This window comes from Hylaeus volcanicus, chromosome 6 (genome assembly GCF_026283585.1).
Source record: "Hylaeus volcanicus isolate JK05 chromosome 6, UHH_iyHylVolc1.0_haploid, whole genome shotgun sequence".
NCBI classification, from domain to species: domain Eukaryota; kingdom Metazoa; phylum Arthropoda; class Insecta; order Hymenoptera; family Colletidae; genus Hylaeus; species Hylaeus volcanicus.
In genome coordinates this window covers 18,471,551-18,497,312 of record NC_071981.1, presented here as the reverse complement: position 1 = coordinate 18,497,312, position 25,762 = coordinate 18,471,551, and the positions used below count along the sequence as shown (strand labels likewise).

The 25,762-nt window shown below is 43.0% G+C and overlaps 1 protein-coding gene and 1 long non-coding RNA gene across 4 annotated transcripts in view; one reads left to right on the top strand and one right to left on the bottom strand.

The window, feature by feature from the left end:
- Positions 1–25,762, bottom strand: part of LOC128878993 (zinc finger homeobox protein 4) — a 303,112-nt gene that overhangs the window by 247,312 nt on the left and 30,038 nt on the right. Inside the window, exon 1 of one of the 3 annotated variants that reach the window (XM_054127746.1) lies at positions 14,438–14,554. The exons of the other annotated variants lie outside the window; for them this stretch is intronic. The gene's annotated coding sequence lies outside the window, so the exon portion shown is untranslated. Of the gene's footprint in view, positions 1–14,437; positions 14,555–25,762 lie in introns of those variants that run through there. 3 annotated transcript variants of the gene reach the window in all.
- Positions 12,813–15,492, top strand: LOC128878994 (uncharacterized). The gene is made up of 4 exons (XR_008457546.1): positions 12,813–13,014; positions 13,111–13,647; positions 14,268–15,297; positions 15,375–15,492. It is a non-coding gene; the product is annotated as an uncharacterized LOC128878994 (long non-coding RNA).

The following is a 25,762-nucleotide window of genomic DNA, read 5'->3' as shown; positions in this document are numbered from 1 at the left end:
AAGTGTACCTTATTTTGAGTAACCGTTGGTTGAGCATTTAAATGGTAATAAATGCTCAAAGGCTGTACAATACGAGCAATTCGTGTTTTTTAACAGACACTTTGCTACATAGTATTTATTATTCATATTTCTCTACTCGCCAGTTACGTGGCACATCAAATAATTTCTGCTGGCAGATGACATCTTTGCCACGCAAGATAACGATGTTTATCGGACACATTTTTGATTTAACAAGACTTGCCACCGTTATTAAACATCAACGAATGCTCGATACTTTATTTAAATATAAAAACTGTTAAAGGTTATCGTTATTTTTCCGAAACATTCTTTCACCAGAGCCAGAGCGAAGAGATGTTTTGAGGGTGGTTTTCTGGGGTTGTGGAAACACAATTCAGGCGCCAGTATTATCTCATACGGCCCTGAACTTTAGCCGCGATTAGATCGTCGTAAATTGCAATGTGGTGCACGTCGAGCATATCCATTGCCAATGGCCGAGCATTTCCATTGAATATTCTTTTCATGAATTACATACCGAAGAAACGTCCTCGCGCCTCCGTCGCGATAAAGCGTGACGGGAACGCCAGATATGTACAACCGTGCTAATGTGCGTTTGCACTCCAATCACGAGTGGAATGAACGGACAGATAGACGAAAAATATCGCGGTGATCTCGATACCTTGGCATGTATTATGTTTTATTGTGCCGAGAGTGTCGCGTTCCGATGAATATAGATGGCTGGCGCGATCGTTGCTAACGTCGCGTCGTGAGGCGTCTGTGGGTTCGTTGGTCTTTCCCGATCGCCAGAAGAAAGACATTATCTAGTATAGACGCAGTGGTTCTAATAATGGTTCTGGTGGTTCTAATAACAATTTAAGTCAAATGCATCGATAATTTTGAAGAAAATTTAAATAAGTTTACCTACGTAGAAAATGATTTGGAACAGTCAGTTTAAAAAGAGTACCTGTAACGTTCGTAAAATCACAGTATTCAATGGAAAATCAGATCCAAATCCGTTTCAATTTCCACCCCCTCAAGAACAGCCGATTAAAGAAGCGGTCAGAGATCTCTCGACAAAGTCGAGCCTTCATCAAGCACCCTCTGCTGCGTTACATTAATGATATTGATTCCGAAAAACACAATCGGTTCGATGCTCCCCTTCTCCATCTGCTTTATTCCCTTCGATCTTTGTGTAAGCTATTCCACCCTCGACTCCCGTATCATCCCTGTGCTAACGTTTACGCATGAAGTATTCGTTGTGTGTGCGCTCACTTCTCCAGCATCTTATTCGTATAGCAATCATAGGAACATATCGTGAAAAGTAACACACGGAAAACATGTACCTGATTATCCTTTCTTGAATTTTATTAAACATTCTATTATTATTGTCTAATTTATGTATTCAGTTTTAACGGTTTCGTTATAGTATCCTGTGTTGATGATCCAATATGACGGACCAAATAGCGAAAAATGATTCGATTTGGAGTAGCGAGTACCAAAACTCATGTTGTACTCAAGTTTCACCTTAAAAAAGGGATTTCTAATTAATAATCGAACCCGGGGATTGTTCTCTGGCCACCCCAGTCTCCCTTCTCATTTGCATGCCGATGTCTTGTTTCAGCCAGCCACTCGATAGATTTATCATTCGATCGGGGATCCGTCGCTGGTATCAGCACTTTTCGCCGCGGAATTACTTCAGGAATTCATAACGGTTATTTTCCGCGAAATAACGACCGCCTTCATCCCAGTGATCGTTCGAGTTTTGATAAATTACGCGAATCCACGCCGCTTCGCAGATTTATGGTGGCCCGAGTCGACCCGGAACCACGATCTACATCGTTAATTAACGTAACAGTCGTGATCGGTCGCGGTGATACTTTTTAACCCCTCCCAGCGCACGCTTGTTTTTCTCCTTTTTTTCGTTACCCCCACGTTCCCCTCGCTCATTGCTTCCTCAAGCAGCAAATCGCAGGGAAGCCGAGCGTCGCGAAATCAATATAATCTTCCACCTGCCGCGATTAATTACGTGCTACTCGGATAGAGTATTTCCATGCATCAAGTCCGCGTAATTAATGTTCGAACCGCGAGCGATATCTCGCTATGGGTGATAATCGCTGGGACTCTCGCAGGTTACCACAGTTCGGTATTTTGTAAACGTGGGACGCGTCGCTCCGTTGCATAACGCAGTGTTTCTCAAACTGCGGTGGGTTAGGTATGGGTTGATTCCATGGGGGTCTCAGAGGAGAACAAGCATATTACATACTGTCGTAATGAAATTGACGAATACGGGATAAATGTCTACTAATTTTCACTCTAACGCAATCATTAATTTTCAGAAAATCAAGTTATAGAGCACCTTCGATTTTCAGCCCTATATACCAGATTGCCCCTTCAAGTCAAGTTCAACAGCTTGCGACAGATCATTCAAGGTCCCAGACGTGTGAGAAATTAATCTTGAAAGTACCCTTCGACGACAAGTTGCAAGTCATACCTTCAAGGATCTCTTGTGAAATTTGCTAATATAAAATGACCGCATAAACGAGTAAAATTACAACCAAAAATCGGTAAGATAATTTAAGAAGAATGAGTTGTATGTATTTGAACCAAGAAACAGTTTCAAAATCGTAGGGGTACGTAAAAAACCCCATCCACCACTTGAGAACACAAGCCTCTACAGTAGAATCTAGTTCCACTAATTAAGAAGATATTCAATAAAATAAAACCATTTAAAAATAAAGAGAGTAGTAATAATCTCTCCGAGATCAAGTCGAAGGTTGTTCCTGTTACGTTGCAACGATCCCGCGAACGTTCGCAGGTGAATCGAGACGGTCGATTTTAAATTCGATACCCGAGCCGTTACTTTAGGCCCGGGTCGACAATTCGCGGAACGATTAATCATATTAATTGCACGCAGTCCGACCAGGCGAGCGCGCGAGGCACACCGAGCTTAAGCTGCTTAATTATAAATTGTAATTAGCGTTCGCGCGGCCACGTAGCTTCGATTAATTAACGGACCGGCCCCCCACTTCGTCCACTAGCCGGGGGGCTCTTAATTATTAATTGCCGGGACCAGAAGCGCGCGCATCCGGTTGTTCGTTGCGACACTTCGTTCCCTTGATCCTTCATTTCTTTCTTCCTCTGGTCGCGACGATCGTAAACGCTTTTTTCTGCTCGTTTTGTCCGTTCCCTCGCGTTCCTTGTTGCCGTGCACAGTGGTTCGCCACAGCATTCGAACGTATTTAGTGTTTGCAGAGCTGGAGCTGCGATTAGATTTTCAAAACACGATGGAATCCTTCGAACGGTGTATGAATATTCAGGTACAAAATAAATTTTTGGTACGTCGCATTGAGAATTTAGTTATCTTTGATAATAGTGGAATGGTGATTTATATGTGAAGAAAAGGCTGTTAAATATTTATATTAAATTGTAGAGACAATAGATAGTGTCTTTGTCTATAAGTAAACGGATAGAAAATAGCTATAATAATGAGGTCAACCATGACCCTTCGAAGTTCAAGTTCAGAAAAAAAAGTTCTTCCCAATTTTAAAAGGAAAATGATAGGATGCAAACTTTTCACAATTGATTGCTAATGTAAAATTGACTTGCCTCCATCTGAAGTGGGTATTCATCGGTTTAATAGAGGCGTTCGCTAAACAGACAGATATTTCATACGTTGCTATTCAACAGCGTCTCGAAATCATGCGGTTCTCGGTGACTTACATTCGCCGTGCTTAGTATCCTGTGTTTTGCTGGCTGCACGCGATATAAATTCAACACGGAATGAATTGTGGACACGCCTTCTCCCGGCTGATTTTGCGGCGTATTCGATGAACTTTCTCACACGTTATTCGCGTCGCGCGTGTCTGCTCGCGTGGAAAGCCTCTCTGAATGTCTTCCACGCGGAATATTACCTTCGTTATTTCCTACTAATCCCGATAACGAACCCTAAACGAGCAGTTATCGTTCGTACACGCGCCAGTCTAATTTGACGATGGATTATAAGATACAGAAAAGAGAACGAAGAGAAGAACAAAAAATGGTGGAGGTGTATTGCTCGTTCGATGTAATTAGAATTTTAATTACGGAATGAAAATGCAGGAATAAAAATTTAAATATCAACAAAGACGAGTCATGGGATCAGTGTATGCATATACTCGTTGACGTAAAATTTATTCTTAGTTACGTGATTATAGAGAAGAGGAAAGTATAATGAACGTTAAAATACAAAATTAAAGAGTACGATGGTCACAGTATTTTTTAAAATTCCTTTCAGTATGAAGTTTACCCAGTAGCTTATTCGCCCAGAGGAAACAGGATCGAACAATGGGCTACGTCCCACTGTCGAGCAAAATGAAATCCACGACTACGGTTACTGAATAATCGGACACGGTTAGTTCCGAAAGATTACAAATTACCGATTCATGATTGCAGATTACAAATGTAGTTTACGATAACCTATTCATCTGACAATTGTGAGCGATGATTACAGAAGTAATCACAAAGCAATCACTGGCCAGCTCGACTATGTCCATATCCAATGCGAATCTGCCACTTAGGTTCACTCTCTTGAACATCAACATGCGCCTGCAAGATCTCACTTTTTAGCCCGCCTATCCCAAGGTACCATTAAAATCTTCTTAGCAGCCGGCAAGAACAGATCGTAGAACTTCAGACCTCGAGAGAGATAAAACGGCGAGGACTCGCGTTGGCGAAGTACAATAACAGCGCGCTTGTAGGTGTCTCCTGTTTTATGCCCGCGTTAAATAAAAGCTGGATCGCGAATCAAACCCGCCTTTCGACTAAGTCCCGCTTCTAGAATCTAACACTGTTTTTATTTACTCTGGACAAAGTGCTGCCTCGAACACGAGTTACGCAACATTCATCTTTTTCTGTTTGTACAGCTTATTTTTACTCGCAGGCAATTATCTACATTTTTAATAGAGGTTACATATGATATAGCTCATTTGGCACATCTCGCCGCGACCGTGACACATTTAACGCGCTCATTAAGTCGGGACTGTCTTTCGATGAAGTGAAGCCAATCACTTCGTTAGACGTACCCAGCCCAACGAAAATGCTTCTCTAAACAACATTTACCCCATTTTTTGAAAAATCTTAAATTTAAGTGTCAAAGCACTTGGTATAGTCGTAACTTTTTATATTTACAATAACGATAAACACCATTAAAGGACAAAATTTGTTTAGTCAGATAAAAGTTTAAATAAACAAAATTCATCCTCATCGTGGAATAATACTTCGCTACGGCACCAGGCAATATTTCCTATCGTTGTTTCGCAACATTTTTGTACTTTCCCAAGGAATTACCTTCGAGTCCTCTGTCAGCGCCGTTTGTTTCTCGTCGGCGCGATCGGCGCTCTCGCGGAGCAATGTTTTGCGAAAGGTAGCAACGAGTTAAGATTGTACTCGCGACCGAGCTGAAAGCCAGACAGCCGGCGCTGGTTGCCGCACGATCTGCTCGCAAGATCGAAAATACCGCCCGCGGCATTTCGTTATATACGTGTCCGGCTGGCTCCGACCGAGGGAGGCTTAATTATCGGCTCGGGGCCGCGGCAACGACAACTCGCGCGACACTCGCCGGACAATTAACGGGCCGAGTGTTTACAATCTAGCGCTTAGCGACGGCAAGTGGCAATCAAGCAGGCCAATTAATGAGCGGTCGGCTTCGCCTCGAACGTTCCGGGCTTAAATTCCTTAATTTGCGGCAATTATGCGCGGCCCAGTAATTAGCCGCGGCTCGTTCGGCGAAGGGCGATTCGCGCGTTCGTATGTCACAGGTCCTCGCGTGAACGGCTAAAAAATTCCACTGGCAGCGAACAAGAAACACCCCGTCGTTCTTTTTATTAGCGACTTGTTATAGTTGCAAGACCTTGTTTAATGAATTGGTAAAGAAAAATATTATTTCCGGTATCGTCGATATAAATTTTAATTATTAAATGAACTGGAATAATTGAATCATCTATAAAAATAATTGTTCGAATGCAACTCGGAGTAGTAAGAAGTAATAATGACCAAATTTATTCTACGATCATCGATATTGTTATTGGGTACCAAGACGTATTTGGTAAAAATTATTTGGTAAAATGTCGATACATTAACATGTGACCTGAAAGCTGCACGGGCCCGTAGAGAGTTAATTGCTAGCCGAGCTTCAAATGTTTTCTCGTATTCGAGATGTGTCTCTAGAAAAAAATGGAAATAATCTAACACTGCAGCTTCGATGTCGACGGATTTACGACCCAATCAAGTCCTAATTTATGGACTCGCATTTGTTTATTCTGGAAATTTCTCCTCGTCAAATTCCATTCAGCCTCCCGATGAAAGTCGGAGCTGCGCGATGAACGGTGTCATCGGCTTCGTTGATCCGAAGAAAATACCAATGTAAGAACACCAGAGGAAGACATTGCGTGTTTCGTCAAGTTATTTTCAAGTGTAGACTTTTACGTAGAACACTCGAACTTCACGAGTGAAACTTGCGTACGTTGAACTTGATCCCACGCCTGAACGTGGACTCGAGCGTGTGCAAGGAGGTTCACGATCCGATAACCGATAGTGCGTCGCCTTTTCTTCGCACACACTCATTTGTTACCATACGTTACAACACGATCGGGAAAATCCGCCTTTCTATAATACGAAAGCAGTGAAACGCAGGCCTCTGGCATCCTTGGTGATTCGTCAAACCGTCCGGCACCCATTTCCTTACTTCATATGAGATCCTCGAGCTGTGCGAGTCTATTACGAGGAGACAATTTGATGATTACGTCATAGGTGACCATAGACTCTTCATCCATAACGTCTTCGAGGGAATCTCTGGCCTTCTTTTCACGCGTAAGCGGTGCTGCTCCGCGAGGATCCAAGAAATTATTACCTGACGGTTGTCTGCACGTCGAACCTTCGTATTGTGCACCTACTTCTTCTATCGTTGCGGCGACAATGCAATCTTCAGGCGACTGATCAGCCGGCGCTTGGTCATGCTAGTTGTTTCACGACAATCACTGTTTGTCGCTTGAGAATTGTAGTGTTCTCACTCGCGGGTTTTTTCTTCATTGCGGCGCGGTCGTGTAGGTGGGAGAACGGCTTGTGCAGTGTCGCTCGAGTGCCGTGCATTCTTTGTGCCTCCGCGGTTGTCTCACTTCCGAGTTCGTACGCCTAGACACGCGAGTAGCGCTACTTGGCGCTGACATAGCGCTATCTAATTTTTTTAATTTTTTACTCTCCAAATGCAAAATAAAAAATACATAAGTCGAATGTAAAGGATCGAATCGCAGGGGTTTCATTTCCCAAAGCATTTAAATTTCGCTATTTGCGTTCAATTACGGAAAAGTACAAACTGACGAGAACGGGGGATAAAAGGGAACGCTGTCACTGGAATGGACTCGAACCGAGAAAGAAGCCAGATCAGGATCACAGTGAAACCGTAAAACGCCTCGAGTGTTGTTTATTATTACTTTAAAAGGCAGCGCGTTTCAGGCGGACGATTAGCATCGGAGGCTGTTCACGAGGCCCCAAGTTACTTCGAATTCATTTCGCTGTTGGCGGAGGATGATGCCGGTTGAGTGGACGAGACGGTAAATTAAAGGTACCAACGACATCGCTCGTAAAAACCTTGTTCGCTATACCTATCGTGCCTCGAGAGGATCGATCCCTCGTACCCGTGGCGTTAAGAGACCACGAGGACTGCGAATGGGTTAAAAGTGCGTGCGCTGGGTCCTTAGTGTCCGTGATAATTGCGCTACGAAAGCCAATGCTGGCAGCAAATTATTGCGAAAGAAACTGAAATACTGCCCGTCCCGCAGGAGCTCCAGTCACGCACGAATTTTATCGCTGGAAGTATCGGCGCTAGTCAGGTGTCGCGGAGTTATTTCGGGTATGCGCCTGTATCCTTGACGTCGATCGTGGAACCATTCCTGCCGAACACAGGTTACGTCTCAAGCCACCGTTCTCTTTGGTTTTCGAGTACCGTTTTCGAAAGGGAAACTAGTTTAGAGCCGTCCACGATTCGTTGGACATTTGCTCGTACAAATTGGGAAGTGCTAATTGAAAGATACAATTTTCTGAAGCGACTCTTCAGAGACTTGTTCTCATACCGTTATGTTTCACCTCTGCTTCCTCGGATGGAGGAAATACGATAAAAAATATAAAATTATTTCTGGTAATACAGGTGTTAGTTTCTAATCTTAACTAAAACTGATAAGACCAACACGACGATACGAGACGTTTCTCCACGATCAAGATGTCAGTTAATGCAAATTGTTGATATTATAAATGATGAAGCATTTAAAGAAATTCTGCGGCTCCATTTATTATCGTGTACTGGAGATTAAAGTGACACCCGATTGGGTACTTCGACGCGATAATAACTCAAAACGTCGATCGAAGTTTGCTCGACCATGATTTATATGAAGGAAACGTATGTATAAGTTTCAAATTGGCCTTTAATCATGCGGTCGCATCACCGAAAATTTCCGAACGCATTCGAACGAAGATCGATCGTTTCAATATTCGCACGAACGCGATCGTATAATATTTATAAGAACAATGAATTAAAACTTGACGTAATTTTATTAATATAACCAGAAGAATATTGTTATCTTAAAATATCTTAAAATATCGAGTGACCCGACGAATTAGAAATTTCGATAAGTAGAAACGAAGAGAACCGTAGTACACATTTAAATGTATATTGGCATTCCTTCCTTAAAACAAGATTGATCTTGTTTGTCATTTCAGACACGACCTTATGCATTATTTTTTTTCGTTTCGTTGGAATAAATTAAAGCTAACGTTCTTTCTTCTATTGCATGATTAAGTAGTTCAACTATCATTTGAATGTTTGCCAAGTTCTTTTTCTAGGGCTACAGATATAATCTTTTTATGATCATCCATATCTTGCGACAGCAGTATCGATTCCAGCAAAGCAATCTTTAATATTTTAAGATTTAGGACAAACAGACAATAGTTCCTACGATTTGAATTTTTCAGAACAAATACTGTGAATCCTATCCATTTCTACGTTATATAAATGATCGCTACCTCGTCAAAGCGATGTGATAAGAAAACGACATTCAAAGACAAATATTGTTTACATAATATTGTTCCATACACAAATTTAAAGCACTGTGAACTGTTTTAAATACATAACGATACCACGTTAAACTCTAATATATAATCTTCCTTTCGAACCCTGTGGAAACATTCATTTGCGTGCAAATTTCAAGCCAGCTTAGTGTGTATAATTTGTTTACTATTCGTCAATTTGCAAAGCGCAAACACATTTATGAAAGTTGCGTAACACTTTATCAAATACATGCGTACTTTAAGTTTCTATTATACAGGAACGCTTTGCCTAGCGTATTCTGGAGTATCGATAATTCCATTATGAAACCTCGGGATGTTTTCAAAATGTGACGTTCTATAACTTATTCTCGGCCTTTAATTTAGTATTCCGCGTGGTGTGAATTTAATAACACGTTTATAGGCAATTTGTATGCGTTGTAGTCGGCGATTCGGAGATTTTTCGAGAATGAATCATCTTCGGTCGAAGCTCCGATGTTTCTACTCCCATCACATCGGTGACAGATGCGTCCTTCTCTTTTCTCTTCGACGCGCTACCGTCGATTACAAGCTTATTAATATTCTAGCAAGCTTTATACGGTTCTTCCGTGTCTCGTAGAGCAACATTTTCTTCGAATATTCATCTACTAATCGCTGGCCAATTATCGAATCGATCAAATTGAAAGATCAATTTTTCAGTATTAAGCAAGCGTCTGTTTTAGAATATCTCGCTTCTCTAGATCATCATAATTATTACATTAGCAAAATGAAGTACCTACACTACGACATTTTATCGACAATTTTTCTAAACGAATTACTTAATCGAGCTAACCCCTTATCGTCGTTTAACACCTCGAAAGCGACTGTTGGTTATTGAAAAGAAAGTCGTCCGAAATAATCGTGTTCGCCGAGAAGAAAATGTTCGAACGTCTCGAGCATTCCGGAGCGAGGCCGCGGGCACGAAGCACGGATGACACGGTTTAGGATTCCAGAAAAAGAATTAGTCACGTAGTTCATCGGTGGCTCGGTGTTTCCGACTCTTTTATATGCGTGCATAATTTAAAGGTGGCGTAATGAAGCCTCGCGTTCGGCACGGTGTTAATTGACGAGCAGACGATTACGGAATATCGTGAACAAGCCGCTTCGTTAGTCATGATCTGCGTCATTTGCCGTGCGCGAAGGACAGCCTGTCGAAGCGCTGATGAATCGCAGGGAAACGTTTAGCATAAATCAGCTGCAAATTAAAAGACGATCCCGAATTAGAGTACCGGGGAAGATTGGTTATTCAATTCGAATGGAATCGATCCTCGAAGAGTTTGTTTCGTCAGTTTCTTTGAGTTTAACAGCGACGAAGGCGTTTTGAATGCCGATAAAAAATAAGTGGCTGGTGAATAATGCGGAGCAGAGGATAGAGAGGACTGGAATTTGAGAACAGAGGGGGTGGGGACCTGGCAATAATATTTAAAAATAGAGACGACGAGGCAACGACGATGCGAAGGAAATAATAATAATAATCTCACGAAATTAAGCCGAGCCTCGAGACACAGGAAAGTTCGCTAGCTGGCAAATTCGAAATGTTTCGCAACAGGTGTTGCGGAAATTTGGTACGTCCGCGGCTGAAACTTAAGCCGTGCAATCGTGTAACACGGGGAAACACTTGTTGCCAACAAGTTTGAAATTTACCGCCCCCTATGCGGAAAAATCTTCCAGCGAACAGTTGCGCTCGTTTCTCAGACGTTCGGCGGTTGTTGACAGAAACTGCCGTATGCGTTTCATCCTCTCAGGATTTCTGTAGAAAATACAGCATGCTCCACTTTACCCACTCTAGCTTTGCCCCAATCAATTGCACCTACGAATAAATAAAATCGAAATTCTGAAAGTTCGTACACTTGGAAACATCAAACCTAACGTTTAATTTCAAGAAATTTCTTTAATAGAGGGTACCTATATTATAAGAGAACATTAACAGAGAACGCACTGTATTAGTTTTCCCAAAGCCTGTCGCGACTTAGCACAAGAAAATGCTTTATTTAACATACGTGCATATAACAAAGGCATGAAATCATCGATAAATCGAGAAGTCCGAGCCTCGCGCAAATGAGAAAGCAGTGACACAACTATTATACTAATTCGATAGAATTTTAAACATCCTCGAGAGCCGTTCAGTTCGTTCACCCCGCGCCGTGTTGTCACGTAAACGCAATAACAGATTTGGGGACAAAAACGTTTGTTTCGATGTCGATTTCACTGCGTAAACGATACGGTCGCTAATTGTGAAACGTTTCCACGGGATCTGGTACATTGTGACGGTTCACAATGAAACGTTTCCGCGCGCCGAAAACGGCGGCGTTGCCTTTCCCACACGAATCGGTCACGCATAAAACGCAAACTATGGAATAATTTTTGGTATCTGTAATACTTAGAATGGGAACACTCGAAGCGATACAACTTCAATTTAACTAGACGGTTATTTAGAAAATCGAAAAAGTGTTTGATTCACGTTAGAAGTTTGGAACAAATCTCTCGAGGTCTTAATGATTCGAGTCATTTTTCGATTCCCCAATTATCCACGCGCTTTCATTTGTGTGTTACGCTTCACTTGGTCTCCTTGTCAGCGATAAAATCATTTACATCGAAGAGTAGACCTGCTCTTCCGTTGGTTGCGACCCATAGGAATCGCTTTCTCTCCGCCGTGACTTTCGGCGCGGCGAGTTCAGCCGTTTTTGCCAGAACGTTGGATCACGTTTCTTCAAAGCAACGATTCCACCTCGCGACCCTGTCGATTGCTACTCGTTTGCAGTAACCAATTTAACGACGCTCGAAATATTTATCGAGCGACTGGGGGGGGGGAGTCATTCATTAATCACATAAGTGGCAAAGCTCGTATTGTCACGTTCTGTTGGTTTATGTAAAGAATTCTCAAGTTCGTTTTCTTTTGTGGAAATTCAAATGCATGCGATGGAACAAGCATATTAATGCATTTCATCTGGACGTTTCGATCTTACTTTCTGGCTCCCTTCAGTAAATATTAACGAATACAAAGAAAGAATTCTTTTATTCTATTCCTTGCAAGTATAATTCTTTGTATAGATCAATATTTATAGAGGAATACCTAAAAGTAAGGTCGAAACGAATGAATATTATATTCCATCAATTCTTAATCATATTCTCATAGACGTAGATCTTAAATTGCTACTATAGTTACTATCCCTCCGAAACAATATTAATATTCGACATTTCTTTCCAACACTTTATAATTCTACGATTACGCACAATTTAATTGATTTAAAAATTCGAAAAGTAGTTTATCCTGAAAACAATCTTTCTCCAGCGACGTCGCAAGAGAGTTTCAAGCGTTCCACTGGGATCTCAAACGGAATACGTCCCGCAAGACGCTCTCGATCGGATCAAACGCCAAAAGGAAAACGTGGGAACACCGCTCGGTCCGCGATAATTCGTTCCTTTATCTCCGATTCGGAATTACGCAATGCACGACGGTTCGACTGTTGTCGGAGCTGGGACGCGGTCTCGTGAAAACGTTCCTACCGGAAGTGCGTACTTTAATTAAACGCTGTTTCCTGCCTGTCATTAACTCGACCGTTTACGGGGCAGAGCCGCGATTAGCGCTTCGTGTCGACGAGCATTTTGGAACCGACCATCGGCCACGATTGCCCCGTCGTGCAAACGGAGATCCGCCGCGGACGTTCGGTTATCTGGATGTTTGTTTTATTTTTACACTATTGCGGGAATTACGTTCACTGGTCTTTACGATGGTTAGTGTACCGAGGAGACTTCTGGCAACGAAAACTGGCTGACGTTTCGCCAACTAAACACCAACCGAACGCCGCGGACCGTACTTGAGCTATTCATTCAAAGCTGGCGCACCAGTACAGGCTGACTATAAAATCCCAACGGGCCGAATCTACTTAGCATCTCGTGAACGAGGTAAGAATATTACCTCGATTAGCGTGTCGATTTTGTTTGATGAAATGTTTCGCTGTCGAGTTCGGTTGCTTAAATGAAAAAAATCTTTGTTATTAGAATGGTGAATTTCACGTAAACGTCATCAGTGTCTGAAGAGTAACGTGGCATCGCGAGTGACGAGTACTTTTGACAGTTCTCAGCCTGTCGGATAAAATAATATTATACAGACGCCAACTTTCACCAACAACCCTAATCGTTTAAACAATTGACATACAATGACAGAACGTAATAGTTATAACGAATACCACACCATACTATTTCAACAGATTTAATCAAAACTATCCTCGCCATTTAACGATATACTTGGACATGAATATATTCTCGATATCGTTTTAAATAAAAGTTATCAGGTCATACGAATCCGAAAATAACGCAACAATCAAGCCGTCAGCGTGAATTAATTTTCTCGTCTCAGAGACGAAAATACTGTTTACTAGTTGCAGGTCGCAAAATTGAAACAGACTTGATTAATGAAAAAGGACGTCTTAAATTGGGTTTATCTGCTCTCCAGCATCAAGAATTCGAAATATCCGCCTGGGTTAGCCGAAGGCATAGCGCGAAACGCGCGATATGTTATTCTCTATTATTAAACATGTAGGTACGTTAACGCTTTCAATTTATAGTTTGAACGAATCAATCATAAGATGCATGTATTACTGTCAACCGACTCTGTTGCTACGTTCGCGATTGTGGATTTTCTACTGTCCGGATCGGCGTGCTGGGGAGTGCACGCGTATCATTGCTCTCATACCTTTCCCTCCAATTACATCAAGCGAACAGTAATCTTGTCCTGACTTCATTTTCTGCTATGGATTTCTAGTCGTACGCGATCTAGTTCGATGACAGTTACGAATGGAGAATAACGTAAGCTTCATTATCATTGAAAATTACTGAATTTTCATTGATTGGTTACATTCAGGATTCCGAATAATAAAATCCTGACAGGAAAATTTAAACTGTTGGGATACCGACAGAGTTGCCATAACTATGTTAAATAAATGAGCACTCCTTTTTCTCCAATTCAATTATTCTACTGTACATGTCGAAATAGTATTTCTAAACTATGGTTGTTAGTGGATGAGGTATTCTACACCTGAACCCAAAATTACCAGTTCTACGCAATGCTTACTCTTATACGATTAATTAATTTTTACAGACCATGCTATCAATATATATATATATTGTTAATTTCTACATACTAAAAAAACCTACAGGTTACCTGTACAACACCTGAGTCCACCTGTGGGTTAGCTGGACAGTCACGTGTTCGTTTTCAATTCGACATACTTAATGTTTATCATACCAAAGCAACACTCGGAACACAAAATACCCACTAAAGATACAAACTCGATACTACTTTCTCGAAAACAAAGGGACGACGTACCAGTGTAACAGTGGCAGTTCCGGAACCACGCCGAGGCAGAACTTTTTCAAACACCTGTAACACTTCTCTCACGACGAAGGGTGAATCGTTAGTTTTTCGCACAATGTTCCAAATTCCTGTAGACACCACAGATCACAGAGTCATCGAATCTTTAAATAAAAAGATCATCGATAGATATTCACACCTGGAATACCCGATTAATTCTTCCTAGTTTCTATGCAGCAACCAATCACTGGCTCGTTAATCTGTCTTAATCTAATTAATATATACTGGTCTCGTAGCAGGAGACACAAACGGCGTCAACCACTCGATACGCGTGGCATACCCGAGGAATCTACCGTTTCCCGACGATACATGGTCTCTGATAATCGATAAGCAGCTGTTTGTCATAATACTGTCATCGCTCGATCGTTAACGCGGCTATCGAAGTTAATCTACGAGTTTCACTGCGCGTTCCTTGCGTGACATTTACCACTGGCTGTCTATCTTTTCCCGAACGGGTTACCGATCGCCTCTCAAACAATGTTCCGCGAAAGGGTATCGATTTGCTGGAAAAAAGAACCGAGCTATGGGGGCGTTTTATTCACTGCGCACTTCTATTTATAACACTGTAAGACACCAGCTTTCTCTTTCGTCGATAGACAGTGCGTCACGAAGACAGTTCAACGAATTGTCAGCGTCAGCTTCGCGAAGGACCGATCCCAAACTTGGCTGGGTAATCCGGGCTGCTCCACGACGAGGTTCCAGAAATTCCCTTCCGTTTCCATGATAAAACTTCCACAAGTCGAGGGATAGTTTTATATTTAGAAGGGAAACGGTCGTCTAGAGGACACCGACTGAAAGCTACATCGTCATGTGGGGTAAAGACATTGGCCTAGGTTAAGATCGCCACGTGATGACTAAGATGACGTAGATCGATACTCCCTCTCTCGTCCAGGTTCAAGCGGATCCGTCTTGCGGTCTCGACGCTACGAGCTCAAGAAGCTTCCTGCTCCGATACTGGCTGCGTGGAACGCCTAACTATTCAGGCTACGCGTTGGGAGCAGTCATTGTTCACTCGCGTCTATAGCGTTCGAACAACGATCGAGAGGTACGATCACTGGAGACACGAATGTCAATAAACACAAGTATAGGTTCAGCTGGCTCCTTTCGTGAGTTTCTATGTGTACACAAATGGAGATTTCTCGTGTGTTTTGCTTGTAGAAGGTCTAGCGCTTAAGAATACGATGCGACTGTTATACCTTGAGTAGAAACACAGCGCTTGATTTGGCAGGGTGATCCAAGCCCTGATCAACGGTGACCACTTTACGGATTCTCACACAAGAACCCGCTAATCGCCTAATTCTGTAGGCACGCACTCACTCGACGCAAAGTACCCCTAGCATCCAAACGTCATCGAAGGTGATCAATCTTCCACCTCGATCCTCCGTGTACACACAAATCCAACTTCCATCCAATTTGCTGTCCGAAAAAAACACAGTACTCGTCAAAGGTCGAAATTCTTCTGTATGATTCGCGTTCTCCAGGTGATAGCCAGCGGTGAACACGTTCATCTAGCGATGGGGCTGCGCTGTGGAGAGATCCGGTGGTCCAGAATACGAGGAAAGCGCGATATCTTGGTTGGCGACCCGACGTTCGACTCACGTGGCGGTGTGGTCCGAGCCCTCGTCGACGGTGACCACTTCCTCGAGGATTCGACCAATCAGAGTCGAGGCAGGATACCCCAAGCGACGATCGCGGTCGCTCGGAGGCGCTCGTTCGCGCTCGACGATCGTCCGTCTTCGTTTCGCTCACGCGTCCCGCGTGGCTGACCACGCACGGTCGGTGACCACTTTTCGGACGTGTTCACGTCTTCGTAGGACCGAGAGGCGCGCAGCTCACGAGCAAGTGCTTGCGACCAGGGGCGAAGTGGAGGTCCAGGACCGACCGTGGTGTCCTGGTGCACGCCGCTTCCTGGTTTCCACGCGTGAAAACACGCGCTGCTTCGCATCGAGCGTGCGCCTCGTCCAGCGTCCGACACGATACTACCTCTCTCCCCTTCTTCTCTTTCTTTCTCGCTCTCCCTACGCCCCCTCCACGGTGTGCGGCTAGCTGTCTCCCTCTGGCCGCGATTTCTGTTCGAGTAGGGACGACGTGGGGAGTGACTGGTAGCTGCTCATTAAACAAATGCCGCGATGACGTCAGGAAGTATCGCGGGACCATCGAAAATCGCTGTCCATGCCCTCGAAGACACGCCACCGATACGCTCCGCGTTGGGATCATAACCTTAGGCGAACTTCTCTTAGGGCTTGTTGCATATTGTGCGATTAGTCTGTATGATCCTCCTGAATATTTTTCGTTATATTTTAAGTACACCAACTAGTAACAATCATTCGTAATTGGCTGCATTAATCAGCGATCGCAAACTGTATTTATCGTCTCCAATCGTGAGGAGGTGATCTGTAATCTGATCGTGTCTGATTATTCGCTGATCATGATTCGTGATTACCGAATATTCGTTGGCCCTACTCTGCACAGTCTACAGTAATGGTAGCAGGACCTTATTATTCGGAGGACCAGAAAGTAATGTCGTTCCTTTTACATTAAATTCAAACAAATGTTTAAAAATCGATTGGTACATAAAATGACAATTTTTGTATGTTTTATTAGGTTCAAAGAAGTGGTCCAGCGAAGAGTTAATCATGATTGCTGATTACTCGGAACCCTAACAATGCCGTGAACGCTAGATTCGCTGACATCGCTCGAGTCGCGTCTCGCGAACCGTCCATCGCACGTTTCGAGCATCCGGTGATCGCTTAATTGGCACTAGCAACCAGCAGTCACTACGTGACTGAAAGTTTTGTATCTATTAACTTTTCTTTAGCATTTCCTCCTCTATCACTTTTGAACTCTGTCTTCTTCTCTTATTTAATTTCTGTAACACAGACGTTGCCATAGAACTGTCATAACAGGTTTCTATAGAAACATTCTACTTTATTACGTAATTAATTCAATTTCAGTTTGAAGAATTGTAGTGTTAAAGCTGGCTAGAATCCAAGAATCGAAGCGCAATTAAATGCGTGCATTATAGACAGAATTATTCTGTCATCGTTTGAACACAACCAGGAAGCCTTCGTTGATTGAATACCTAATATTGTCTTAAGAGCGGAGCTGCATATAAAAAGTCAATACTCCGCGATTCATAAAAAATCATAAAAATAACGAAAATGTTAATTTATTTACGACGATGTCAAGCGATTAACCAGAAATAAAGAGTATTCTCAAGTAAAAGTTACCTTGTCAAAAATGCTAAGCTGTCCATGATGCTAAAATTGTACCGGAAAAGTAAGATGAACGACAATTATAAATCGCATTGGATGGTACCTCTTCGTTCCTTCTAACAAGTTCGATATCCAGAAACAGGAGATTCGAGCACTGTACGTTAAAAGATTTCAATTTGGAAGTTAGACCGAAATGAACTAAATTCGATTACCCTCCCAGCGATACTCGTTTAAAATTAGTATCGTTATACCTGAAGACCATTGAAACTATTACACCATGGAAATTTCCTACTACTACTCCGACACAAAATATCGTCAGCAGTACTTCCCTGTAACTAATTATTCACAGTTCCAACGATTACTCGATAATAACAATTATGAACTGCGACTAATTATCCTTGAGAACACTATGCTGATTTATTTGAAGCCACATCGTAAACACAAGACACCGAATAAGAAAACGTGGTACTGCGTCAACGAATATCAACATTTGCACATGAAAATATAAATGTGGCACATGTAAATGCATGTTACATAGGCAATTAGCGAGTAGTTAATACAATACAGGAAAAGATCATCAATCCGCGTCTGCGCACGATCTGCTTATCATTCGTTCGCTGAGAACGACTTCTATTTTAACTTGTACGCAATCTACGCTCGCCATTCTCAATTTGTGCACGCGGAGAGGCGGCTAACGTTCATTAAACAAACGCATGGATGACGTCAGAAATAATCCCGCTCCCCTTGAATAGTACTCGCGTAATTCACGCCTAGAAGTATTATCGATTCTTGACGCATCTATTTCGCGAGTGTTCCGTTCCAATGAAAGAAACTCGATCCTGACAGTGGGTGCGTTATCCTGTATGCGAAAAGGATATCTGCCTAGGGACGACAGAAGAGGATACGCAGGGTCAACGTTTCAAAAGGTGGAGGAGTCAAGTGTCTCGAAACGTAGACACGGAATTATTCTCTCCTCCGTGAGTGCAATTTATAATTTTTGTTAAATGCAAACCTTGTTTCGCGATATTTCAAATAATACATTTTCAAAGGTGTATATATTTTCAGGTCTGAGTATGACACCATCTGGCTGTTACGGATCCCAGAGCCCCGTACGTCCGCGGAATGGCGAAAGGGAGAAAATACGAAGGGACGAGCAATTTGGCTAGCGCGAAAATTCAATTCTAATTCGCGTCGGGATTTAAGCAAGCCTCCGATTCCGCGTAAAAGACGAATAGCTGGGCAGACGTGACCGTGGGTGGTCCGTACGGAACATCCTAAGCTACTTGGAAATGGATTTCGCCGCGTCTACTACGTCCACTGCTATTTAAAGATGAAGCATACGACGTTCGCGGTCCCTTCTTTTTTCTTCGTGTGGTCGCCGCCCATCGCGCCCTCTTTCTCTCGCCTAGCACGTGACTCGCGAGTGGAAAACGCCGTGAGTGCAAAGACACCTTTCACGCGATACCATCGTAATAATCGCCGGGGCGAAAGGTCTCGGCACCTAAGACGCCTGGTTTCGTCTGGCTGTTTTGTAACGAGAGTTATAATAACGGGGCGCAATTATTTGAAACGAGTCGCCGAAGTCGTCGAACCGACGCCGACGCCGCAATCCCGGGTGAACGGTGCCCGTGGCCTTACGATTTTTCGCTTTGGCAATAATTGTCGATGGTTGCTTCGTGGAACGTTCTGACGTAAGGATTAGTTAAGCTACGATGCAAATTTTTCGCGAATGATAGTGAGAGTAGCTCGTAAATGTTTTCTTAAAAGTAGTAACAAATTTCTTTCTTAAATTCAGAACGTAACGTATAATTCTGCGTATAATCGCGCGCGATAGAGATTAAAAATGATAATAGAAACAATTTATAAACCTCGAATCATTAGCATACCACTCGAGTAAAATTTCTCTTCTCTCTATCCTACACAGGGCATCGAAAAACTAACTCCACGACGGCGAATATATTCAAACGTTGGTATTCCATGCACCGTTTCTCCAAATGCCGTGACGTAGAGAGAATTAAATCATTCGTATGCGATTTTCTCCGGCGGTGTTTGAGATCTCCTCCAGGGACAAGAATCGCAAACCGGAAAGCTATGCTCATTGCGCGTTGCACCCACGATAGCTCGTTTTATCGTCGGCTAACTTACGAGTTATTACCATTCCCGTTTTCGAATCCCCCGACGCCTGAGCCGTGTAATTATAGGAAATAACTGGACGAACGGACCGGCCGGACGGACAAAAGTTTGTTAATTTATTAAAGTCGAAGCAGCGAAACATTTGTTCGCCCGAAATACCCAGCGTCGGCGTGCCCTAGATACGCGGACCTACCGTCTTCGAGTATCGTCGGAGTAATTATTTTGAATAAATGGTCGGCCTCCTACGCCGTCGACCAAAAGTCATCGCGGAGTTGAACGTCGAAGCGCAAAACATTTCCGAACCAAAATAGCTGCCGGTTCGCGTCATGTACAATCCAGCGGCAGTGCTCAAACTTCTCATTGTTTTTCTTAGATCGCAAGGTCGGACTGCACGGACGCCCGCGCCGATGCTAAACGAACGAACTCGTTTACGAATCATCTTCGAAGTGGCACGAATTCTGGGTTTGGGGATCCTCCGTTTCCTGAGTTAAAAAATAGATTTTTCTTTGTTGATAGGTATTCTGTTACTTAACCCTTTGAGTGCCGAGGAACGATATATCGCTGCTCGAAGCTGTAAGCATAACTATAACTCATTAAAAAATCAATTTTACTTTACGAAACTAGCACTTCAATTTTATTTTATTTTGCATTCATTCAGCGATCATTCTACCATCCGCAGCAATTCAGACCGAACGCCATGTTCTCACCGAAATAAACTCACCTCTGCTATGTTTCTTATCCAACCGAAGAGACTTTTCCCTGATTGCTCCTATCGTCACCGATTTCCAGGCACGATTGTCATGTAAAATCGCGAGGAAGATATCTCCCGAAGACGGCAGAAGGGGTCAAACTGTTCAGAAGGGGGATTAACGATCGTCATTAGTCGGCGGAAGGGTAAAAAAGGAGCAAAACCATGGTACAGTGAAGGGAATCGGAGGGGCCTTCAGCCATGAGTAGGGTGAGGCTGTTTCGCGAACGAGTAATTTGATCGAACGGGGCGAATTAGCGACAGAGCAAAAGCTCGTCTAAGGAGAGCACGTAGGAGGAGATACCCTCATGCTATAAACGTTCAGTTCAGAATTAGCGTGGCCAGCACATGCTAAACATTCAATAAAGCGCTCGAAAGCCGTCCGGAATAATCGTAATCATAAATAATCGGGCCTAAATATACGTCGAGGCACAGTAATGCCCGTGAAGCTCTGCTCGCGTACCAACTGCTGTCCGCGAACCGTTAACGCGAACGGAAATCGGTCTGACGGTTCCTGGTCGATCAACGCCTTTTTCTTTCGCGCTCGCCGCGTCGAACGAGTGCAGAAAAAAAATGAAGTAAACAGCAAGCTGGAACAATCGGGTAATGAAGCGGTAATATCAGCTCGTGGCCGACGACAAGTGGCGCAGGAAGTGACGAGGCGATCGTGACGGATGGGAGCTTTGAAATCGAAGAAACCGTCTGCCTGGAAGCGTGACGAATGGTGGATTACACGCGTTATTATCTCTTGGTAATCTGTTTTCGATGGTGGCGCGTTTACTCGATTTTGAATTACGTGGGTATGCTTATTTAAATTTTTTTGCGAGACGAAGTATTAAGAGGACCAGAAAGTGATGTCGTTTCTTGTTTATTATTTATCACCTCACTGAATACCAATTGTTCGATCGAAGCAGTCAAAAGCTCCTGTTATAGAGTAACATACTTCATGGATTTAAGTTCAGTCTAAACAGGTCTTGATGCCAACGTTTGAGATCTAAAAATGAATCACCCAGGCGTCCACGTTAGGACCTGCCACGCAAACTTCGTTCTCACAATCCGTCGCGAATTAAAACACCATGTTACTCGAGATCGAGGCGCGGGCCATCAAGGAAAGGACCCAAACATGGCCACGACCGTCATTGCGATGCACAAATTTTTGATCCAACGATGTGCCCGAAATGGAGACGAAGGAGCTTGCCAGTGACCCAAAGCAAGGAGCCGACGTTCCGTCATATGTTTAACTAAGCGTGGCCACGATCGTCATTAGTACGCAATAATGGTTAATGGTTAGGTTTAGCATGTTCATCTCGCTGCAACGCGACGCTGGCGCTCGTTGTGCGCAAACGGACATATGGTCGGCTGGCTCGGCCGATTAGACACATTTGCATCACAATGCCCGAAGTCTGCCCACCGCGGGCTCACGGCTCGCTCTCTTTCTCTTTGTCTCTCGCTCGTTCAGTTTCTCCCTCGTTGCTTTATTACGCGCGCGTACAGGGTGTAGCCTGCACCAGCATAATGGCACTTAGTCGAGAGAGGAGGGAGAAAGAGTGAGAGAAAGAGAGGAGGTCGAGGAAAAAAATGTTGCAGCTTTCGGTTAGCACGGCAGGCCCGTTTGTTTACGCGGACCCTTTAAATCTTGTTCACGGGGATCCACGGACCAAGTGCACTCCAAGAGTCCTTCTCGGCGAGGCGATGTTGCTGCGATGTCCTGCGGGTACTCGGATCGATAGATCGTGCCGCGGAAACGGACGTATTCGAGTACGAAACGATGCTCAATGGCCAGGAATGAAACGATTCGGAGACAGTTGCGAGAAAAGGGCGATTCTTCGACTCTGCAAATGATTTGGGGACATTGTTGTTTAATGTACGGTGGAACCTTGGCTATCCGACCGCCGTTTAAACCAGTGGCGCGCAACTTTATTCGCTGTTTAGTCGAGTGAAATAAAATGATCAACGTACCTGTTACCAGAAGTTTTCGAAGAAAATCGTTGATTATTAAGGAAAAATTGACAAGTATCCGTAAGCTCCTATTGGAAGAAAAAAAAAAAGAAACGAAGCTGCGACAGAAATTTAGAGAACAACCAAGGAGAACACGAGGACGAAAACGAGTCTCTTATTAAAATATTCCCACTCGCTCTCAAGCATACACAGCTTTCATATGGCATGGAGCCCAAGCAGAAAATAATTCTACTAATGCGACGACGTTAAGAAGAATATGTTGGTTGACAGAAAATTTATATCTCTATTCAGATACAGTAAAAATCTGAAAAATCTGCGATTAAATACTTCGAATTATTCAAATCAACTCGACGACAGACTCTAGCGGTGAGTGATATTTTCTACCAGGTATCGGTTCAAATATTTAATAACAGTTGCAAAGAATAATTTTTATTTGATATTTCATCGACCAGGATCCGTTGAAGAAATGTCTTGACTTTAAACTTCAAGGTCAATTCGTTTTATTTTCATATATTCTATCGAACGAGATACGTTCTAATAAAAATAATACAAACGAATGACGTGTTCACACCAAAAAGAAAATATTGAATTCTGACCACTTGCATGGACCAAAATAGCTAGTGGGAGCAAAATGTTTTTCTCATCTTGTCTTTCATTTCTATACAAAGCGATGGACTCAAAATAAGAGTACACCTAAACTCTGTCAATTTTAAACACATGACAAATTATTGTAGGCACAAGTTGAAACATCGTGACGGACAAATGTAACACGCGAAGAATTTCTTTCTCGAGGACATTTATTTCAACGTTCAAGGGCATTGTAGTTTTTTTTAACAAACGAAGATATTTTCAACTCTCGCACGCTATGGGTGACGTAAAATTTTAAGGTCAAGATGAATTGTGAAGTAGACTTTTTTTCAAAATAAACCTCCACCGATTTAGATACATAGATCCATCTGCTTGGGCAGAGATAAATATTTCTGTTGTATTTGTACTACATCTACGCGTTATATGAAATCAAATATTAATGATATGTTACGTAAGTGTCTAATTTTAAATAAGAAGTTCCATTATTATATATAATATGTGTTTTTAACCGATACTTAAACTCAGTAACAGCGTAAACTAAATAAATATTTAGTAATATGTCGATACGCGTTATTCAGATTTTTTTCGTATTCGAAGAACCAGCTTTCTTTCTCGGATCTTTTAATAACTCGACCGACCGTTGTATTTACGAGCTTGAAATATTTAATAAGTACGATTTAACAAAAACTGGTTCTCATCTTCAATGTTTAAGAGTAAACAGAAAGCACCGCGACGCTTATATTCGTACCAACGAGGCTGAGATACACATTCTTTACATAAACGTCCAATTTTCTTCCACCGTTATATCCAGTCACGCGCAAAAGAATAAAACTTTCCCTAACCAAACTGGTAACGCGTAAAACTCCCTGATGAAGTAATATCCGATAACGCGCGCACTACATTACAGAAGGAAAATGAGTTCTCATGTTATCCCGACAGGTTAACAGCGATGCGGCCAGTAATTAAGTTCGAGTTAATCGTTCTCCGCGTGGATGGCGTTACATTGATACCTAAATTAGATATTCCAGGGAAATTATGAATTCGAGTCTGTATTTTGTACGACCAACCATTACGCAGGAATTTCGATGCGAGTGGCCAAAGCATCCGAGACTACGAAAGGTCGTTTTTCGAAATTACACATTCGGTCACGCTATGCTTGGCTTCGAGTCGCTGAACATTATCCAACGCTTGTCCGTGTTGCATCAATGATTTTATCGCTCCTGACGGTTTAAGATTCTTGTAAGCGAGTAAGAAATTACACCGCAAGTTAATTAATAGATCCCTCTTCAGGCTTATGCTCGCGGTACAAGGAACGTTGCTCGCCGCGAAAAATAACATGGAAGATGTAAGAAAGAGGAAACTGGAAGCTGAGACTGAATCGCCCTCATCGTCGGATTGGAATTCCGCGTTATTCGCTAATCAAACAAATTAACCGAGAATGCACGATAGTGGGTGATACATACACAACTGGAGGGATCAAATACGTAAGAAGTGGACGCGCGTTGATTACAATTTTAAGGAAGGATATCTCGGTGGATATCTTACTACGAGATATCCAGTGAACAGAAAAAGAAGACTGTATCAAGGGAGCATAAGACATGCTTCGGCAAAAATATTAACTTTAAATTTATAGCGAACGAGCATTCGACATTATAATAATATTCATTGTAACGGCTAGACTGGGGATGTTCCCCATGCATTCGTGACGAGACGAGATACGGTTAGATGTATGAAAATGTGCACAGAGTGAAAAATATACAAAATGTTAATAACAAGTTTGTAAATTAAAAGCCTTCATAACGAGATATGTAAACTGAAAATAATATACTAAAAAATGGGAATCATTACTCCCACTGCAATTGATTCCCAAACAATCAGGATTAATATCTTCGATGCAGCGCAAGTCCTTAAATCGACCAGTGGGTGTTCTTGAGTCAATACCAACCGATTGATCCGATCTCGTCGAAAGGAGTCGGTGTTTTCCTCAGTCGTCTTCGCATCGATCACGCCAGCCTATAAAAGTGACGACGAGCGAGTTCCTCCCTTAAGCGAGGCTCGCGAAGAAGTCCGAGGCGGCGGGTCCACGGGGTGTGGGGGACCGATAGCGACTGGAGGACTAACCTCGAGTTAGAAATTAATTAGAAAAGTGCGGAGATATGGCCTGGGTACGCGGGAAGGAGACGGGAGAGGTGGGGGCAGGCAATCAACGAGCAGATGAATTAATGGCCATGCCAACTACCCCTTCGAGATGCCGTAAGAAGAAGGGCGCCCTCTAAATACGTCGCTGCGCAGGCAAGTAGATTCTTATAACCGCTATCACCACTACTATATCGTGCCACCACTCCCGGCACTCACACAGGCTCCGTCGACATCATCGCCCCCTTAGTCGTCGACGGGTAACATTTCCGAATCTATCGGCCGATTTTCCACTTGGGAATCTCTTTTCGTCGGAGAAAAATAATGGACAGTTTTGGTCTGGCCGCTCCTCGAGGACGATTGTTCGTGCTCGACGAAGAGTTATTAAAACGCTCTTGGAAATTCAAGTGCACGTCGAAGACGGCCGAGGGTACCTGCGGTTTTCTTTAGACAAATGCACGCGCGAAGTACCTTTCGCTATCCTTGATTTCGCCCTTTCAC